At 41.9% G+C, this 19,982-nt stretch overlaps 1 pseudogene; it reads left to right on the top strand.

Moving 5' to 3' along the window:
- The window catches only part of LOC111177897 (uncharacterized), a 123,660-nt pseudogene that overhangs the window by 71,381 nt on the left and 32,297 nt on the right, over window positions 1–19,982 (top strand).

Below are 19,982 nucleotides of genomic sequence, written 5' to 3'. Positions count from 1 at the left end.
GAAAACTAAATACGCTAAAATCAACAAGATAAAATATAATGGGGAAATATGGAAAGCCTGTCAAATAAACTTGTTCAAATAAATGGATTGCAAAAGTAAACTCATGGGGAAATTCTGCTAAAGATGTTTGCTATCCAGAATACTTATCAAGCACCCTGGAAAATGTTATCCAGAGCACAAGGACCACCATTTCCCAGGGATCAATCAGCAAAACAAACCTGAATCCATTTTCCAGGGAGATGGCTCCCACTTTAAATAAAATAGGTGGCCAATTATTTTCTCTCTTAGTTACCTGTTCTATTCTGCAAGTACTCCCGTTCACTCACTCTGGATTCTCTGGACACACGGTTACATTTTTCTACAAAGATCTTCCTAGAAATGCTATTTCATAATTACCTGTTCATCGATGTATTTTTATAAGTACTAACCAAGACTTAAGGCAGCTTCCAGACTGTAATCTGACCATCCTTATCCGCAAGTCACCCCTTGACTAATGTTCACACAGCCCACTGTACCTCTCCCTCAAACTTCCATCACCATTGTAGTTCGTTATGTCATTTTCAATGTTTGTAAGCTCCACATCTGACTGATTCATTAGTCCATCTCCAGTGCCTCATGCAGAGATGGCCCATAGTAGGTACAGAGTAAATATATACAGAAGGAGTGAATAAATGAATGAAAATAATAAATGACAGACACCCAGCAAGATTCATAACCTGATCCTCCTACACTGTTGGTGGGAATGTAAATTGGCGCAGCCACTATGGAGAACAGTATGGAGGTTCCTCAAAAAACTAAAAATAGAGCTGCCAAATGATCCAGCAATCCCACTCCTGGGCATATATCCGGAGAAAACTTATTTGAAAAGATACATGCACCCCAATGTTCATAGTAGCACTATTTATAATAGCCAAGACATGGAAGCAACCTAACTGTCCATCGACAGATGAATGGATAAAGAAGATGTGGCACATATATACAATGGAATATTACTCAGCCATAAAAAAGAATGAAATAATGCCATTTGCAGCAACATGGATGCAACTAGAGATTATCATATTAAGCGAAGTCAGAGAAAGACAATCATATCACTTAGATGCAGAATCTAAAAAAAAAACATACAAATGAACTTGTTTACAAAACAGAAACAAACTCACAGACACAGACAACAAACTTATGGTTACCAAAGGGAAAAGGTGGGCAGAGGGATAAGTTGGGAGTTTGGGATTGACATATACTATATTTAAAATAGATAACCAACAAGGACCTACTTCTTAGCACAGGGAACTCTACTCAGTATTATGTACTAACCTAAATGGGAAAAGAATTTGAAAAAGAATCTATCTATCTATCTATATAACTGAATCACTTTGCTGTACACCTGAAACTAATATAACATTGTAAATCAACTATAGTCCAATATAAAATAAAAATTTTTTTAAAACTTATAATTACCAAACGGGAAACGGGGTAGGGAAGGGATAAATTAGGAGTTTGGGATTAACATATACACACTACTATATACAAAATAGATAACTAACAAGGACCTACTGTATAGCACAGGGAACTCTACTCAATATCTTGTAATAACCTATAATGGAAAAGAATCTGAAAAAGAATAGATATGTATATATATATAGATATATATATAGATATATGAATCACTTTGCTGTATACCAGGAACTAATACAAGATTGATAACCTGTTTTAATAACACAAGATAATGTCAAAGTTCTTTTTTGTGCAACTGTTTCACGATGGGGAGATAAATTCTTTTAACCACTTTTTTACTAATTGTTCATCATTATCACTCGTGTCCGTACTGTCAGCTATTTCTAGTCAAATTATCTAGAAACCGCTAGTCACCGGCAGCAGAGGACTTGCCTGGGAGAGAAAAGCAGCAAAGAATATATAATACTGTCCCCTGCTCTCCTACACTCTAAGTTCTCCTTGTATAAAGTAGATATTCCAGGGAAGAAAGACATTCAGTCCCTGATCTCCTCCTCTTTTTCTCATATCCATATTCACTTTTTAGCTAGAAAAAAAAAAATTGTTAAAAATTCCAAGCAAAAAAAAAAAACAAAACCAAGCAAAAGCCCTCCTGCATAAGGCATGAGTAAAGGACTATTTGTATACAAGGGCTGATTTGGCTATGAAAAGGAGAAAGGTGGAAAGAGAGAGGGTCAGGAGGTAATTGAGAGAATGCCGACAGAATGTAGGTGAAGCTAATCGCATCAATTCTCTTTGAACAGCTCTTGCCCTTTGCATTACAGATTCCACATGCAGCCGGTGATGTGGCTCTGCCCTACACTCAACTAGAGCCATCAAAAATTCTCTCTGCGGAACTTGCATGGAGGATTCCGCCTGGTGTAAGTGCTGCCATTTCATTTTTATAGTGGCCTAATTAAGGTGTTCCAGTCCCTATTTGTTCTGTAAAACATACCATAACAAGCTACCATTTAAAAATTTGGCAAGCAAGCCATCGATTCCACTGCCCTAAGAGGAGCAAAATGCCATTTACAAATGACTGTCATGGAGGATTATTGAACAAGCTGTCAGCAACCCATCTCACAAATCATCTGGTAGGGACCAACCTAGGTGCTTGCCTGGCTAGATACTGGAAGGGACAACTTCACCACCAGTTAGCTCAAATTTTTAATTTTAAAAGGCCTCAATTCTAGCTATTCCCACCCCTATTCAGAAGACACAAGAAGTATTTCAGAAAATAGCCAGTTTCTCCCATACCAAGAGCCACAGACAGTGAGGGAGGAATTGTTCGCCCTCGGAAGGATTAGGCCACTAATTGAGCATCCAAAGCTCCAGGTAACGTCCAGCCTCAAGTGAGTAATCCCAGCTGCTGCCACTCCTGGTGACATAAAGCGAGGGCTATTCTACTGCCACTGTACAGTGAAATGTTTTACAGTTAAACATTTTGTTCCTTTATGCATCTGGAAGTTACGATCACCGTGTAGCACAGTTTTTAAAAAAAAAATCACTTCACATTTGCGTTATGTTCATTCTTAATTTGTAGAAAAACAAAACTTTCAATATAGCTGTAATAAAAAATAGATTTGGGGTTTCAAAAACTCTCCCTCCTTTTTCTTCTGTTAAACTTCTTTGTCCCATAAAAGGGTTTTCTGTTTTTAACTTTTCTGGGAATTCCCTGGCAGTCCAGCGGTTAGGACTCCGTGCTTCCACTGCAGGGGGCAAGGGTTTGATCCCTGGTCAGGGAACTAAGATCCCGCATGCCGCGCGGTGCGGCCCAAAGAAAAACTTTTCTTATGTTGTCAAGTAGAAACAGTGTTCCCAAGCAGACAGGCAGCAGGTAAGGCAGGTCAATCTTCCTCCCCTGTGTGAGTGCTACAGCACAGAGATATGTGCTTCACCATCAGAGCAGATTTGAACATCCATACCCATTCAGGACAGAAAAAGAATTTGGATTTAATTTTTACATAACAAGAGGTCAAGGAGTAATCCAAAGTTAGGCAATTGTGGCCATTCTAATGACCACTCAAAAATAAAGCACCACCCACAACCCAGAATGGGAGACTTTTTCTTTCCTAAAGAAACCCATTATGTGAATATTTTAAATACCCTAACAAATATTCCAGTTAGGCTTGCCAGAACTTTGACTTGCCCAGTAAAAGGTTTGGACTGTCATATATAAGTTTCATGCCCATTCTATGGAAACAACCATTCAGAAGGGAAAAAAAAAAAAAACTGAAGGTTACACTGGCCAAATTCTTTGGTTGCCAGCTTTAAAGTTGGTTTTTCCTTCTTGTGAAAGGCATGCATACATGTAAGGGATTCTGTCCACCATATCCTACCTCTTCCCATTCCCTCAACAGAAACAACACAAGAAATAAAATGTGTAAGGCACCACATATTAGCATCCTCCAAAATCATTTCTTCAAGCATCCATTGATCACGCAGTGCTTGTTACTACTGAAGATTTCATATACTTCTTAACTATGGCTTCCAATCCATAACTGTATCTAAATCAAAGATAAGGTATATTGGAATTGAAAGGAAAGTAAAAATTTAGATTCCTTTTTACATCTGTGATGGCCAAGACACTTGAAGGGTGTCCTTTTACATTTTTAATCCCAGTTCCCTAGAAGCAAAATGTGTGAGTATTCATAGCAGAAAACAAAGGGAATCAAAAGAATAATTTCATGCCACAACTATTATCATAAGCAATAAAATGGTTAGTTAGAAGGCTAGTCACACTTTAACCACTTTTGGAAACAGATGGTTCTAAATGTGACTAATTTTCCTGAACATTTAACAGCAACATCAGAAATTAAACATGCTACAGAAACCATTAAGGTTCGGTCCCACCCCTGTTCCTATCAGTGTTGTCTATTAGGGAAATCATATCACATTAACGTATTTACATTAATTGAAGGAGGAAGCTTGAAGAAAGAAAAGAATTAGCTATCACTACATAGTCCAAAGCAAAGCCTGGCTCTTCCTTTCCCATTTTAAACCAAATACCCGCTTGCTGGTCTCCCTTTTGGCCAAGAAAGTTGGCAGATCAAGTTCAGGTTTTAAAATAAGTTTCCTTAGCTAGAATCTTGATCCATTCCCGGAAGCTACAGTACATTTCCACCTCAGATGAATAAGAATATCCTACTTGTAAATGTCGTGGTCTAGCAAATAATAAAGAAGGCTTGAAGCAGGAATCCCAACTCCAATCCTGGTTTTGTCTGAACCTACAGCAAACAGTCGAGGAAGAATGCAGATTTACACATGCCGAGATCTCCTCCAGCCACCGTTCAAACCACAAGCCTCGACAAGCACTGGCTATATCGACCTTTCTCAACTAAACAGCCTCGGCGAAAATCATTTCCCCAAGCCCTCTCTGCTGCTATATGACTTAGACACTACAAAACTGTGAAGTGTTTATAAAGGCTTCTTCTGAAATCCTTCGCTCCAAAGATGTGATGATCATTAATATCTCCTGTCCTTCCTTTTCAAGGGACACATTTCAGATGCTTCATGAATAAACAAAGATATGGATGTTGTGTTTGCACCTCAAAACTTCGACCTCAAAATGAGCAGGGGGATACAGTGTCACCTACCACTCCCAGCAAAAGCGGAGAGAAAGGGAGCGTCCTGAGACGGGTGAGTGGGGCGAGGAAGAAGACAGGGAGCCTGGTGAGCTCAAGGCCTTAAGGCCCTTCAGTCTGAGAAGACGGAGAATGAAAGCGAGAATGACCAAAGGCTTTATGGTCATTAGGAACCGAGAAACCGTAAACAAGAGCTTGTTCACAAAATGCTAGAATAGAACTGGGGAAGGGGTGGGGACCTGAAAAGAGGGGCAATTTTGACATTGCAAACAGAGGCATTTAGGATAAAACACTGCTTTCCACAGTAAATCGATGCAATTAATTAATTTCCTCAAATCTCCCCCCCTTTCTGTAATATTAAATGGACTAATATCTGTGAAGCTCTAGAAGAGTATATATATTAAGTGATCACTTATTATCAACATCATTAATTCCTTCTACCAAATAATAAGATCCTTAGCAACGGGGATGTAATCTCACTCACATTTTCACATTTTCATTCCCCCACAGTGCCTAGCACAATGTCCTGCACATGGAATATGTGTCTGCTGGCCATCTCTCCAGGGACGGAGAAAACTGATATGGAGCGATGGCCAGTTTCCATGATGTAAATACCCCCATCAGGGCGAACTTCAAGCAACCAAGATGATGTCACTGAAAGCTGTGTTGGGAAGAGATGCAGCACGTCATCAGTTCTTGGGGGCTGTAAAAGCTGCCCCAGCCCAGGACTGGATGCACTCAGTAAATAACTACAGAACTGAAAATGGCTCAAACCTTAAATGATTTTATACCATGGCCAGCAAAGAGCCAGATGCATGGCTGTTACAAGTAGGACCATGCATTCGTCATCACCTGCTCTCTCAGTAGAATAATCAGGTTTTTCTCCCAGCCAAGAGTTTGACCTCTTCATTGCTCAGATGTCACTATTACCAAGGAATTCTACATGTAACTTTAGCAGGAAACCTTGTCACTACAGGACACATGTGAACTGTATGCACCACTAAAAAAAAAAATGTGTCATGGTATTTACTGTTACCAATAAAATGTATACTATGGGTTAATAAACCAGTTACACTAGGTAACTAATAAATGAAATGAATACGAGGCACTCAAGAGAAGAAACCACAAAGCTTTAGAACACTTAGTGAATGCTCAGTCAACGTAACCAGTTCTTGGGAAGAAGGCTTCCTTCTATACAGGCTCATGGCTCCGTTGGCCTTGACTGCTCCACATCAACTCTCTCTCAAGCTTTGTCTAGCCCACTCTAGGTCCCTGCCAGGGCAAGCTGCCTCAGCCACCTGGGCCACCAATAGGGGCAGGTCGCCCTGGTGGTTCTGTCCCCCTGGCCTCTTCCTAACCATTTCTGATGATATTCAGAAGCAGAACTACACTTTCTTTTTCTTTTTGGCCATGCCGTGTGGCCTGCGGCAACTTAGTTCCCCGGCCAGGAATTGAGCCCCTGTCCCCTGCATTGGAAGCGTGGAGTCTTAACTACTGGACTGCCAGGGAAGTCCCCAGGAACTACACTTTTTTTTTTTTTTTTTTTTTTTTTTTTTGCGGTACGCTGGCCTCTCACTGCTGTGGCCTCTCCCATTGCGGAGCACAGGCTCCGGACGCGCAGGCTCAGCGGCCATGGCTCACGGGCCCAGCCGCTCCGCGGCATGTAGGATCTTCCCGGACCGGGGCACGAACCCGCGTCCCCTGCATCGGCAGGCGGACTCTCAACCACTGCGCCACCAGGGAAGCCTGGGAACTACACTTTTAACTGCTTTTCAGCTTAGCAAAATTAGCCTCTGAAATCTTTGACTGAAATCTTTGTTTTCTTTTCCTTTGCTTTCAAAATGAGCCTCAGCTTTGGTTGCTTTCATCTGAGAGGAAGCACTCTTTGTTCTTATCTCCATTCAAACTGTTCAGCCTTTCTTGGTGCCTATCTCCCTCAGCCTCCACTCACTCGACCTCTCTCAGCCTGTGAGGTGTGAGTGTGTGTGTGTGTCTCCTTAATCAGAATGCCCCTTTTAGCATGAGCTGTAACTTACAATGAAAAGCTTCTCTCCGTCAATGCCCCATTAACTGAACTCTTTCCTCCCTTTAAGAAAAAGTCTGCATACTTTGGGAAGAAACTGTCATACTCTGCCTGTAGGTCATGTACCTCATAGTTCTACCCATGACCTCTGGACACCTCTTTCTGAACGTTTTTCCCTCCTGGTCTCAGTTAGAAGGGCCCATACCTCTCTTTTCCTTAAAGAAGACACATAGTTTTTCTAGGTCCAATAAAACAGACAACCAAGACTGCAAAAAATAAACTCACCAACCTAACCAAATACTATAAAATGTTCATGGAACTGGGGTTCAGATCAGAGGCATCCAGAAAGACTATGTATCTTATTGCAGTGAGTTTATTGTTCTAACACCAGGTGACATTCATCAGTGGATCAGTCTACAAATTATTGAATCTCATCAAGGAAGCTTCTACACTCTTGCTTTCCTCGGCAGAAATAAATCCACTGTTTAATATATGTGTGGAGACAAATTAATCCTTCTCCCTCTAGATAATTCCTGTTAGAGAGAGCTCTATCATAACATATATCATGCAGATGCTTTAAAAACAGTGTCTTATTTTTAGCAGTCATTAAAAGCATTTTTTAAATTGATGAATTCTGAAGTCTGCGCCCAAGTAAGAGGAATAATGGAACCGACTTATGAAGAGGGCTTGACAAAGGAGAATCAAGGCTTTACGGAAGCATGTAATTTGGGAGGTCCTGTTTAAGATAACACGACAATAATGAATACAAAATTAGGTACAAAAGAAAATATTTAAAATGGCTAGGGCTTCCCTGGTGGCGCAGTGGTTGAGAGTCTGCCTGCCGATGCACGGGACATAGGTTCGTGCCCCGGTCCGGGAAGATCCCACATGCCGCAGAGCGGCTGGGCCCGTGAGCCATGGCCGCTGAGCCTGCGCGTCCGGAGCCTGTGCTCCGCAATGGGAGAGGCCACAGCAGTGAGAGGCCCGCGTACCGCAGGAAAAACAAAACAAAAAAATGGCTATGTGCAAGTGAGGAGTCCTGAAAATTAAATTTCATAAGCTTCATGGTAAACCACCTCTCAACTAGGTATTCCTAAGAGCGAGCCCCTACCAGTGCTTTCTACAGGTTAAACCGATTATAGAGAGAAGTCCTCTTAATTGTCATCCCAGCCTTCTGAGAAACACATTATTTCTAGCTTCGCTGCAAAATTGAGGAGACCAAGGCCAAGAAAGGTTGAGCAACTTGCCCAAGGTCACACTGCCATAGAGGGCAGAGTTAGGACTTAACTCCAGTGCGCTATGGTTGGCCAGAACACAATGTGGCCTCCTAAAACCAAAAGAATATTTAGAAGTCTTACTTCTACAGTTCTCAATGTTAGTTTATTTCTCTTCCACCCTAACTTTCCCAAGAAAAAAGGCACGACAGTAAGAGTGTTTAAAGTGAACATAGATCTGGACCTTGAAGTTGCACAGAAGATACTCCATCATTAGGTCTTATGTTTTCATTCCCAATTGCTCCAATTCAATCCTCCCAAACACGATGAGCCCCTTCATCAGTCATGGCCAAATGGGTTTCAAGTGGATGAAAGTTATAGCTGCTGATTGTGGGGTTCTCCAAATCACTAAATTCAGATCATTTCGAATGTCAAACTGGCACTTAACGGGCAACAGCTGAGAATCTGACTTGATTGTATTTTGGAGTAAAATCCTTTCCAAGCTAAGGTATTATACTATAATTCCTCACATTACCCAGAAGTGTCATCAAATAGAAAATAAAGATATTTTTCACCTCCGTAAGTAATTCAAAAACATTTGATGATGATCCTTCTAATGTGCAAAGCTCAGGAATAAAGTTGCTCACTTTCAACGGGAGCATTAACTTCCTCAGGACCCAGAGGCTATCAGGTGTAGTGAGATGGGTCATTTAACAAATGGACCCTAAGAGGCAGAAGGAGCGAAGTACCTTATGTATCCACCACCGAATGTCATTTAAAACTGTAATTAAAGCCACAAAGACCTAGGCAAGCATGAGTTAAGCTAATCAAGAGCATTTAACAAACATACTGTACTTCACACACAACACACACACGCACACAGAGCCTGGCTACAGCAATAGTACTGCCGTGTTCCAACCAACAACAGAGAGCTCTAGCTTGGTTTGTCGATGTCATCCCTATTTTCAAAGCAATTCAAGAGCAGTTTACTTGTTTAACAATTAAGAACCATTTGCTGTCAGTAACTGAGGGGAAAGAAAAGGGAGAAAGTGAGGGAGAAAAGCACTGTCTTCCTAAGTTCTGGCTGACACTTACACCTAGAAAACTCATCCAGATGAACTGAATGCCCTACTGCCTCAGCCAGCTCTTTTCTGTAACACACTCTGCCAGCTCTGCTCTAAAGATGTGCTCCAGGTAACAGTGTGGGGCACCAAGGACAAGTCTGAAGGAACTAAAGAGGAAGTAACCCGAAGTCGGGCTCATGTAATAAGCTTGTGAGAACTGAAGGGGCCCCCAATGCAACTTAATCTCAGAGTCACATCACTCGCCGGGGAGCCGAATTTGATGGAGCAGATGTATTTTGAGCCTCATATGAAGTTATTATTTTTTCAAGAATCTGAAAGACCTCCTTGGAGATCACTTCAAAACTCTGAGCATCATTTTTTTTTTTCCCTACCATGTGCCAGGCACTGGGGTAGGAGCACTATGTAGATGGTCACTCATCTATGACTATCTTGTTTATACTTTTGACCCCAGGACCTAGCACGGTACCTGGCACACAGTAGGTAGCTCAAAAATAGTACCATCAACATCATCATCACTCTTGTTAATGGTAGAGAAGTTCACAGGTGACACAGAGGTCAACATTTTTCAGAGGTGTGCTCCTATCAGGCTCATGGAATCCCTAGGTCCAGATTCTAAGAGCTATCAAGCACCTAGGGTATGGTTTAGGTGGGAGTAGGACAGAGTGAATGACTTCATCAGGGCTTTTGTCACAATTCTCCACACAAGTGACAAAAGCATGCTACCATGAGGCTAAAATGAGTTGTTACTGGTTAGAAAAATTGTGTTCCTCATTCAGGAATCTACAGTGTGACTTTTTAAGGGAGGCCTGCATATTTCACACTGATGGCTTCCAAGTCAAATTACAAAAGGAGATTTAAATAAGAACATGACGGTTTTACCATGACATCTGAGTGACCCTCCATGCCACCCTCTGCTTTACGCAATTTATATTCATCCACTCACTTACATCTCATCACTTCCTCCTGTGGTAGTACTGGCTTCATGCCCCACTTTACAGGTGGAGAAACTAAACAGATTACAGGGAGGCCAGGGAAAATGAGCAAGGGGATTTGGGAGACAAGCCCAAGAAGAAGGCCTTCTACAAGTGAGGCTGAGAGCTAGGAAAGTCCTGAGAGGGGCACCTGGGGTGAGGAGACAGAGAATTTGGTAAGCTAAAAATCTAAGGGCTCTGGGACTTCCCTGGTGGCGCAGTGGTTAAGAATCTGCTTGCCCATGCAGGGAACATGGGTTCGAGCCCTGGTCCAGGAAGATCCCACATGCTGCGGAGCATCTAAGCCTGTGCACCACAACTACTGAGCCTGAGCTCTAGAGCCTGCAAGCCACAACTACTGAAGCCCAAACACCTAGAGCCCGTGCTCCGCAACAAGAAGCCACCGCAATGAGATGCCTGCGTGCTGCAAGGAAGAGTAGCCCCAGCTCGCCGCAACTAGAGAAAGCCCACGTGCAGCAATGAAGACCCAACATAACCAAAAATAAATAAATAAATTTACTTTAAAAAAAAAATCTAAGGGCCCTTTAGCCTGGGAAGATGGAGAATGAAAGGGGGAATGATCAAAGGCTATAAAATCATGAAGAGTAAGGAGACCATAAACATGGGTTTGTTCACAAAATGAAAGGCTGGAGATAGAAAATGTAAGAAGTAAAGAGAGATAATGGATTGGATGCAATCACCTAAGAGAAAAATCATTAAACAGAAAAAGATGAAAGGCAAAGTCAAGATTTAGAAGTACCCAGGGAGGATGAATGTCTACTAGACACATTTTTATTGATTCTCTACTAGGTTTCTAGCCTCATGCTAACCTCTTTCATAATGATCTCATTTGATCCTAATAACAGCCCCTCCAGGGAGAGTGTCGAGCTTTTTCATAGCTGCTCAAACGCTTGGTCAATTGAATTCAGTGCTAGTGACTGCATTCCATCAGAACAGCTAGGTTATTTTCAATTTTTCATAATGTCTCCAAATCCGTGCCTCTGGTCACTCATTCTATTGTGTTTACCTATTTCTCTGTTCCTGTTCACTCTAACTGAATTCAGAGTAACTCTGCTATTTTGAACTACTGTGCTCACCCACACTCTTTGTTCTCCTTTCCAATGAACCCCCCATCTGTCTCCTCATCTATTATGGACTGAATGTATGAGTCCTCCCAAAATTCCTAAGTTGTAACTCCACCTTCCCATGTGATGGTATTAGGAGATGGGGCCTCTGGGAGGTAATTAGAATTAGATGAGGTCATGAGGGTGAAGCCCTCAAGAATGGGATTAGTGCCCTTTTAAGCGTTAGAAGAGCTTGCTTCCCTTCTCTGCTCTCTGCCATGTAAGGACCCAATGACAAATCAGCAGCCTGCAACCCGGAAGAGGGCCTCACCCGAAACCAATCATGCTGGCACCCTGTTCCTCCAGCCTCCAGAACTGTGAGGAATACATTTCTGTAGTTTATAAGCCACCTCATCTATGGTATTTTTTTGTTAGAGCAGCAGCCCAAACTAAGACATCATTTTGCAGAAACCCAGAATTTCCTCAAAAAAACAAACAAATCAATAAACAGAGAAACCAAGAAAACAAAGAAAGCTATTTATGTGGGTCCAACAGCAAAATGTAATGTAGATGGAGCCAAAAGAGGTCTTTGAGAGCTAGAATAATAAGCTGCAGGTACTTAACAAGACAGTAGTCATCTATGATAAATGTAAGAGTCTTTGGTTGAAAAAAACTGTAGGCGAATAGGTTTATCCTATTAAAAAAGAAAAACTTAAAGAGACTTGGTCAACAATAAATCCAGTATGAATCACCAACTTCATATAACTTCCAGAGAAGATAATGTGACTTGGGCCTCGTTAACAGCTACTATGCCTAAATCAGAACCCACCCCGCACCCACCCCTGACATGAATATTACTTTCACTTCTAGAAGCTACGCCTAGAACAAGCTATAATTTGTTCAAGGCAAGCGACCACAATAGTGAAGAAATCCAAGCCCTGTCATGTGAGGAACGGTCCAAGTTAATGGGAATATTTAGCTTAAAATATTGAAAGGAAGACTAGGGATTAAGGAGAGACATTAGTTGTTTTCAATAATGCAAAGGGCTCCCACGTGTAGAACTAGTTTGTGTTGGTTCACGTTATACAACTCCAAGGAGCAGAACAAGAACCAGTAATAGCAAAGATAAAAGCAGTTCTCTTTTGGCGACTTCCCTGGTGGCACAGTGGTTAAGAATCCACCTGCCAATGCAGGGGACATGGGTTCGAGCAGATCCCACACGCCGCGAAGTAACTAAGCCCGTGTGCCGCAACTATTGAGCCTGCGCTCTAGAGACTGTGAGCCACAACTACTGAACCCGCGTGCCTGAAGCCCATGCTCCACAACAAGAGAAGCCACTGCAATGAGAAGCCCACGCACTGCAACGAAGAGTAACCCATGCTCGCCGCAACTAGAGAAAGTCTGTGCACAGCAATGAAGACCCAACGCAGCCAAAAAAAAAATAATAATAATAAAAGCAGTTACCTTTTATTGTGTTCTTTCTCTGTGTCAGATACTACACTAGGTACATTATATTCATTAGCTCATTTAATTGTCGCAACAATCTTGATATTAATGAGTGGCAGTTACCAAGAAACAGATTTAAAACCAACACACAGAATAATATCCTAATAATTAGAGTCGGCAGAGGTGAAACAGGCTGCACTGAAAGACATCAGGTGTCCATCCTGTCACTGCATATGATCCATTATGTGCTGGAAAAACTCTAGGTGAGTGGGTGCTGTTGAGAGAATTCAAGTAGCAGATGGGAAGCTGAGTTAGGTCCTACAAGTCCCTTTTAGGACTTGCTAAAATAAAGATATAAACAAGGAAGGCCTAATAGATGCTTTTGAATGAATGAAACAGAGGAACAGGAAACAGACCAGAAGGAGAAATCAAAATTTATTTCAAGGAAAATGAGGTGGCATTAATGTAAATCAAGACGTCTTCAGTAACAGAACAAAGTCTCATCTCTACGGGATGATCTGTTTCTGGTCTCCTGCAGTGGCAAAAGCGATGGGGTGAATGAGTCCTTGGGGCCACGTGCACCCTCCCAGTTTTGTGGAGAAACTTCAGGTGACATGCTGCGTCTCTGGATCCTTTCAGGGCTTGGCAGCTGCCAGATTCTAGAATCCAGCAGAAAAGAAGCCTCCAAACACCCCTGTGGTTTCTAACCACTTCAAGCTGCTATTCTTCTCATGGTTTTATTGACTAAAATTGTGTGCCTGCCAAAATGACTTCTGTTAATTTGCTAGGAAACAGCCTTGTGTACTCTGGAAGGACTTGGACGGTCCAAAAACCTGCCAGCAGCAAAGAAAACTATGGGAAAGTGAATAAATTGGAACTCTTCAAAATAGCAGCAGGAGTATTTTAGACATTTAGGACATGTGATGGCATTCAATTTTAGAAAACCACCTCCAGTGCCCATCTTCGTGCTTTTTCCTGCTTGCATGTGCTCTTTGCCTAAATTAGGAGCAATTGGATCTATTCTCTATGTGCTTCCTACAAGGAAGGGAGAGAGAAGGGAAGGAAGGGAAAATGAGAAAGCGGAGAGCAGTATGGAGGGAAAGGAGGAAGAAAAGACAAGAGGAAAGAAAGATATATTCACAGACAGATGCAAAGAGTGGGGCTGCGCCCCCTTAAAAATAGTAAGGGGCTCACGGAATGACTACACCCGAACGAGAGGAATGGGGGAGCCAGCTCTACACGAAGCAGCTCAGGAGACAAGTGGAGGACACAGATGTCCACGGCCATCAAACACTGCTTCCTACCTCTCACCTCAGAAACAGAGAGAGGAAGAGGAGTTGATAACAAAAGTTAACATGAGGGCTTCCCTGGTGGCTCAGTGGTTGAGAGTCCTCCTGCCGGTGCACGGGGTGCGGGTTCATGCCCCAGTCCTGGAGGATCCCACATGCCGCAGAGCGGCTGGGCCCGTGAGCCATGGCCGCTGAGCCTGCGCGTCCGGAGCCTGTGCTCCGCAGCGGGAGAGGCCCGTGTACCGCAAAAACATAAAATAAAAAAAAAAAAGTTAACATGAAAAAGCTGCTGAGACCCAATTTTTCCCCAAATACTGCTTCAGTATACTAGCTACCACCTCTTCACTGGGAAAGGCACTGTCCTGGCCTGTAGTTTTGTCCTAGGACGGCAATACTCCCATTTGCTAAATGATGTTTCTAGAAGAAACCCTTGCTCTCGAGCAGCAACAAGAGGTACGTGGAAATTCAACACAAGCAAGGCCTCTCTCAAAGCAGTTTTTCCTAACTCCCCTGCACAAAGCAGCCTTTTCCCTCCACTTAAACAACAATTTGTTTTACTTTGATAGGTCCTCCTAAATAATGGTTTCATCATTAAACATCTGGATTCCTCCTAGCAGATTAGGCCTCCAATGAGGAAAGTGTGTTTATAATTCTCATTTGAAACACAGCACATTCATTTGCTGATTCTCATAATGTTTGCCTTAACCTGTTTGGAGAAATTATGACTACAAATATCTTGTACACAACACCTCTAACTACCAGCTTGTACAAACAACATAAGAGCCGGAGCGCCTCATCCAGACGATTGGAACCACTTCAGAGGCGATCATGATTAGGGCTTTGGCTGGAAGCCATGTTTTACACATAAACTCAGCATCTGTCTCTGAGATGCCGTCCTAAGCTAACAGACCCACCTCCACTGTTACTAATAAGCACATTCAAGAGAGCCAGATGGTCTGACAGGAAGAGCCTGCCTTTTCCTGAGCTAGGCACACTGGAGGGAGGTCACCCAAGCAGGCTTCAAGTCCTATTTCCTCGGGCTCCAGGTCCCTGCAATGCTGTGTGCAAACAGGCGCCACTAAAAAAGAATGTAAATGAGGGTGCTATTCATTATTTACGGCTGGCACCTTGCCATCCCCTCCTCCTCTGGGCGATGGCTGCCTGTAGGAACAGGGAAAGCATCTGACGAGAGCAGGGCAACCCTGGAGGCATCGAGCCATTGCAAAGCAGTTTCTTTTCTTCTGCTGAGGATCCTGCAGGCTCAGCATTTCTGGCCCACAGAACAGCTGAGCTTTTCAGTTCCTTCCTAACAAAGCACTGGGGTTCTTCGGCCTCCAAGATTGTACCGGGGGTGTTTATTTACAACCCAACCCAGAAAAGCAGCCTTGCTGCTCTATTCTCTTTCGTTAGCCAAGGTCCTTTGCCCCAGGCCTGGGTTCAAGGAAAGAGAGAGAAAAAACATCCATCTACAAAGGGGAGACACTTACAAGCAAGTTCTAGGCTCAACTGGCCATAAGGTGCATCAACAGAATGGCTCCTCAGCAATCAGAAAAAAGAAATAAAAGGAATCTAAATTGGAAAAGAAGAAAGTAAATCTGTCATTGTTTGCAGATGACATGATACTATACATAGAGAATCCTAAAGATGCTACCAGAAAACTACTAGAGCTAATCAATGAATTTGGTAGAGTAGCAGGATACAAAATTAATGCACAGAAATCTCTTGCATTCCTATACACTAATGATGAAAATATGAAAGAGAAATTAAGGAAACACTCCCATTTACCACTGCAACAAAAAGAATAAAATACCTAGGAATAAACCTACCTAAGGAGACAAAAGCCTTGTATGCAGAAAACTATACGACACTGTTGAAAGAAATTAAAGATGATACAAACAGATGGAGAGATATACCATGTTCTTGGATTGGAAGAATCAACACTGTGAAAATGACTATACTACCCAAAGCAATCTACAGATTCAATGCAATTCCTATCAAACTACCACTGACATTTTTCACAGAACTAGAACAAAAAATTTCACAATTTCTATGGAAACACAAAAGATGCTGAATAGCCAAAGCAATATTGAGAAAGAAAAACAGAGCTGGAGGAATGAGGCTCCTGGACTTCAGACTACACTACAAAGCTACAGTAATCAAGACAGTATGGTACTGGCACAAAAACAGAAATATAGATCAATGGGACAGGATAGAAAGCCCAGAGACAAACCCATGCACATATGGTCACCTTATCTTTGATAAAGGAGGCAAGAACATACAAGGGAGAAAAGACAGTCTCTTCAATAAGTGGTGCTGGGAAAACTGGAACGCTACATGTAAAGAATGAAATTAGAGCACTCCCTAACACCATACACAAAAATAAACTCAAAATGGATTAAAGACCTAAATGTAACGCCAGACACTATCAAACTCCTAGAGGAAAACATAGGCAGAACACTCTATGACATAAATCACAGCAAGTTCCTTTTTGACCCACCTCCTATAGAAATGGAAATAAAAACAAAAATAAATAAATGGGACCTAATGAAACTTCAAAGCTTTTGCACAGCAAAGGAAACCAATAAACAAGACGAAAAGGCAACCCTCAGAATGGGAGAAAATATTTGCAAATGAAGCAACTGACAAAGGATTAATCTCCAAAATTTACAAGCAGCTCATGCAGCTCAATATTAAAAAAAAACAAACAACCCAATCCAAAAATGGGCAGAAGATCTAAATAGACATTTCTCCAAAGAAGATAAACAGATAGCCAACAAACACATGAAAGAATGCTCAACATCATTAATCATTACAGAAATGCAAATCAAAACTACAGTGAGGTATCACCTCACACCAGTCAGAATGGCCATCATCAAAAAATCTACAAACAATAAATGCTGGAGAGGATGTGGAGAAAAGGGAACCCTCTTGCACTGTTGGTGGGAATGTAAATTGATACAGCCACTATGGAGAACAGTATGGAGGTTCCTTAAAAAACTACAAATAGAACTACCATACGACCCAGCAATCCCACTACTGGGCATATACCCTGAGAAAACCATAATTCAAAAAAAGTCATGTACCAAAATGTTCACTGCAGCTCTATTTACAATAGCCAGGACATGGAAACAACCTAAGTGTCGATCGACAGATGAATGAATAAAGAAGATGTGGCACATATATACAATGGAATATTACTCAGCCATAAAAAGAAACAAAATTGAGTTATTTGTAGTGAGGTGGATGGACCTAGAGTCTCTCATACAGAGTGAAGTAAGTCAGAAAGAGAAAAACAAATGCCGTATGCTAACACGTATATATGGAATCTAAAAAAAATATATATATGGAATCTAAAAAATATATGGGATCTAAAAAAAATCTAAATCTAAAAAATCTAAATCTAAAAAAAATCTAAATCTAATCTAAAAAATCTAAAAAATATATGGAATCTAAAAAAAAAAAACAAAACAAAAAGGTTCTGAAGAACCTAGGGGCAGGACAGGAATAAAGACACAGACTTAGAGAATGGACCTGAGGACACAGGGAGGGGGAAAGGTAAGCTGGGATGAAGTGAGAGAGTAGCATGGACTTACATATACTACCAAATGTAAAACAGATAGCTAGTGGGAAGCAGCCGCATAGAACAGGGAGATCAGCTCGATGCTTTGTGACCACCTAGAAGGGTGGGATAGGGAGGGTGGGAGGGAGACGCAAGAGGGAGGAGGTATGGGGATATATGTATATGTATAGCTGATTCACTTTGTTATACAGCAGAAACTAACACACCATTATAAAGCAATTATACTCCAATTAAGATGTTAAAAAAATAATAAAAAATAAAAATATAGAAAGATGCAAGCTTCCATTTAAACATGGTAATAGTCTTGGGCTATTTGAATAGGGAGATACAAGTCTGCCAAACTTGGTAATCCCCGAGAACATCTCTGTTTAAGAGCTTAGCATAGCAGTCAGACTGTTTTTGATGATGATTCTGCATTATCAAATAAATGTTTAATTATGTTCAGTTAAAACAAAAAAAAAAGAGAATGGTTCCTTCCTTTGGGTGAGTGCCTATAGACCTTATGCTATAACATTGTAGTAAATATTTCACACGTCTACATCATCTTTTGCAAACTGATTTTAAGTGACGTGAGGGCATGGACCATGCTTTATAGTTATTCTGATTTATCCAAAGTACCAAACCTAACAGTGTCCAGAAGATCACTGTTAGACCCCTAAACACAGTTTTTAACTCCTTAGTAAGTGTCTTGACTGAATATAAAATGTTTCACTAGGGGCTTCCCTGGTGGCGCAGTGGTTAAGAATCTGCCTGCCAATGCAGGGGACACAGGCTCGAGCCCTGGTCTGGGAAGATCCCACACGCCAGGGAGCAACTAAGCCCGTGTGCCACAACTACTGAGCCTGCACTCTAGAGCTCGTGAGCCACAACTACTGAGCCCGCGAGGCACAACTACTGAAGCCCGCGCACCTAGAGCCTGTGCTCCGCAACAAGAAGCCACCGCAATGAGACGCCCGCACACCGCAACGAAGAGTAGTCCCCGCTCACCGCAACTAGAGAAAGCCCGCGCGCAGCAACGAAGACCCAACGCAGCCAAAAATAAATTAATTAAATAAAGAAATTTTCTAAAAAAATGCTTAACTTTTCATTTGGAATTGAATCGAATCTATCTCTGTAGAAATTGCAAAAGTGAAAGACTCTTGTTGCTGCGGTTGGCACAGGCCAGCCCTGTGTGTTGATTCCTTTTCCATCCCATCTGAGAGGCTTTTCCCTTCAGTGATATAATCCCAATTAAAAAAATAAAAATAAACAGTAATGGACATGTCTGTATACTCTCTTCTTTAATGTGGAAAACTTATTGCCTAAGGATATAAAACACACTAGCTGCTAGTCTAGTCCAGATCCTCTGGATACAAGTGACAAAATTCCAACTCTATTCTTAACAAGGGGGTGCAGATTTGTTGGCTTTTGAGTTCAAACTATAAAAAGGGCACGGATGGAGCTAGACTCAGGGTCAGCTGGATACAGGGACACAGAGTCTCCCTTCCCTCCTTTCCTCTTCCCTCTGCCCCCCATCTCTGTGTCTGCCTGCACACTTGCTTCAATTTCTCTGCACAACTGACCCTACACATTGGAGACAGTATGGCCACAGGCAACCCAGGCTTATATCCCTCTAGCCACATGGACAAGACTGAAGAAAAAAGTGTTGTTCTTCCCCATCAGTTCCAGTTAGAAAAGGGAAGGATCCTGGCTGGCCTAAAGTGAGTCACAATGCCATGCCTAGGCCAGTCACGTGACCAGAGGGAGAGTAAATGAGCTCAGCTCTAACTCTCTCACATGCCCACCCCTGTGGCCCAGGAGAGAGGACCAGCAGGCACCCACCAGTACTGGCTGCAGTGGAAATACAGCCACTTCCCAAAGATAAGGAGTGCTGTTACCAGGAGAAGGTAGGAAAAGGGCTGGGCCAACTCAACATATCTATGTTACTCTAGGGAGAAAAAAAAAGTTATGCAACACCATGTTGCTATTATTTTATGTCAGATGTTTGTTGCTGCAAATAAGTTTACTTCTACAACCCTGGAAAGTAAAGACAAGAATCTGACTCCTGATAGCATTTTTAATCTTTCCCCCAACAACTTTTGAGGAGTTGACAGTTTGCCATCCCACCTAATGACACCTCATTTCTAATGTTTGGTTGTTGTTGTTTGTTTTTATCTTAATTGAAATTTTATGTGCAAAGAGTTTTAAAAGGCACATAGTTCTACAAGGGGTAGTTATCACGGAAAATAATTGTTCTCC

The sequence above is a fragment of the Delphinapterus leucas genome, chromosome 2, assembly GCF_059928025.1.
Source record: "Delphinapterus leucas isolate spDelLeu-1000000601 "Yukka" chromosome 2, BTC_Dleu_Yukka2, whole genome shotgun sequence".
Taxonomy (NCBI): Eukaryota; Metazoa; Chordata; class Mammalia; order Artiodactyla; family Monodontidae; genus Delphinapterus; species Delphinapterus leucas.
Note: the sequence above shows the minus strand (reverse complement) of the source record. Positions and strands in the feature narration are given on the sequence as shown.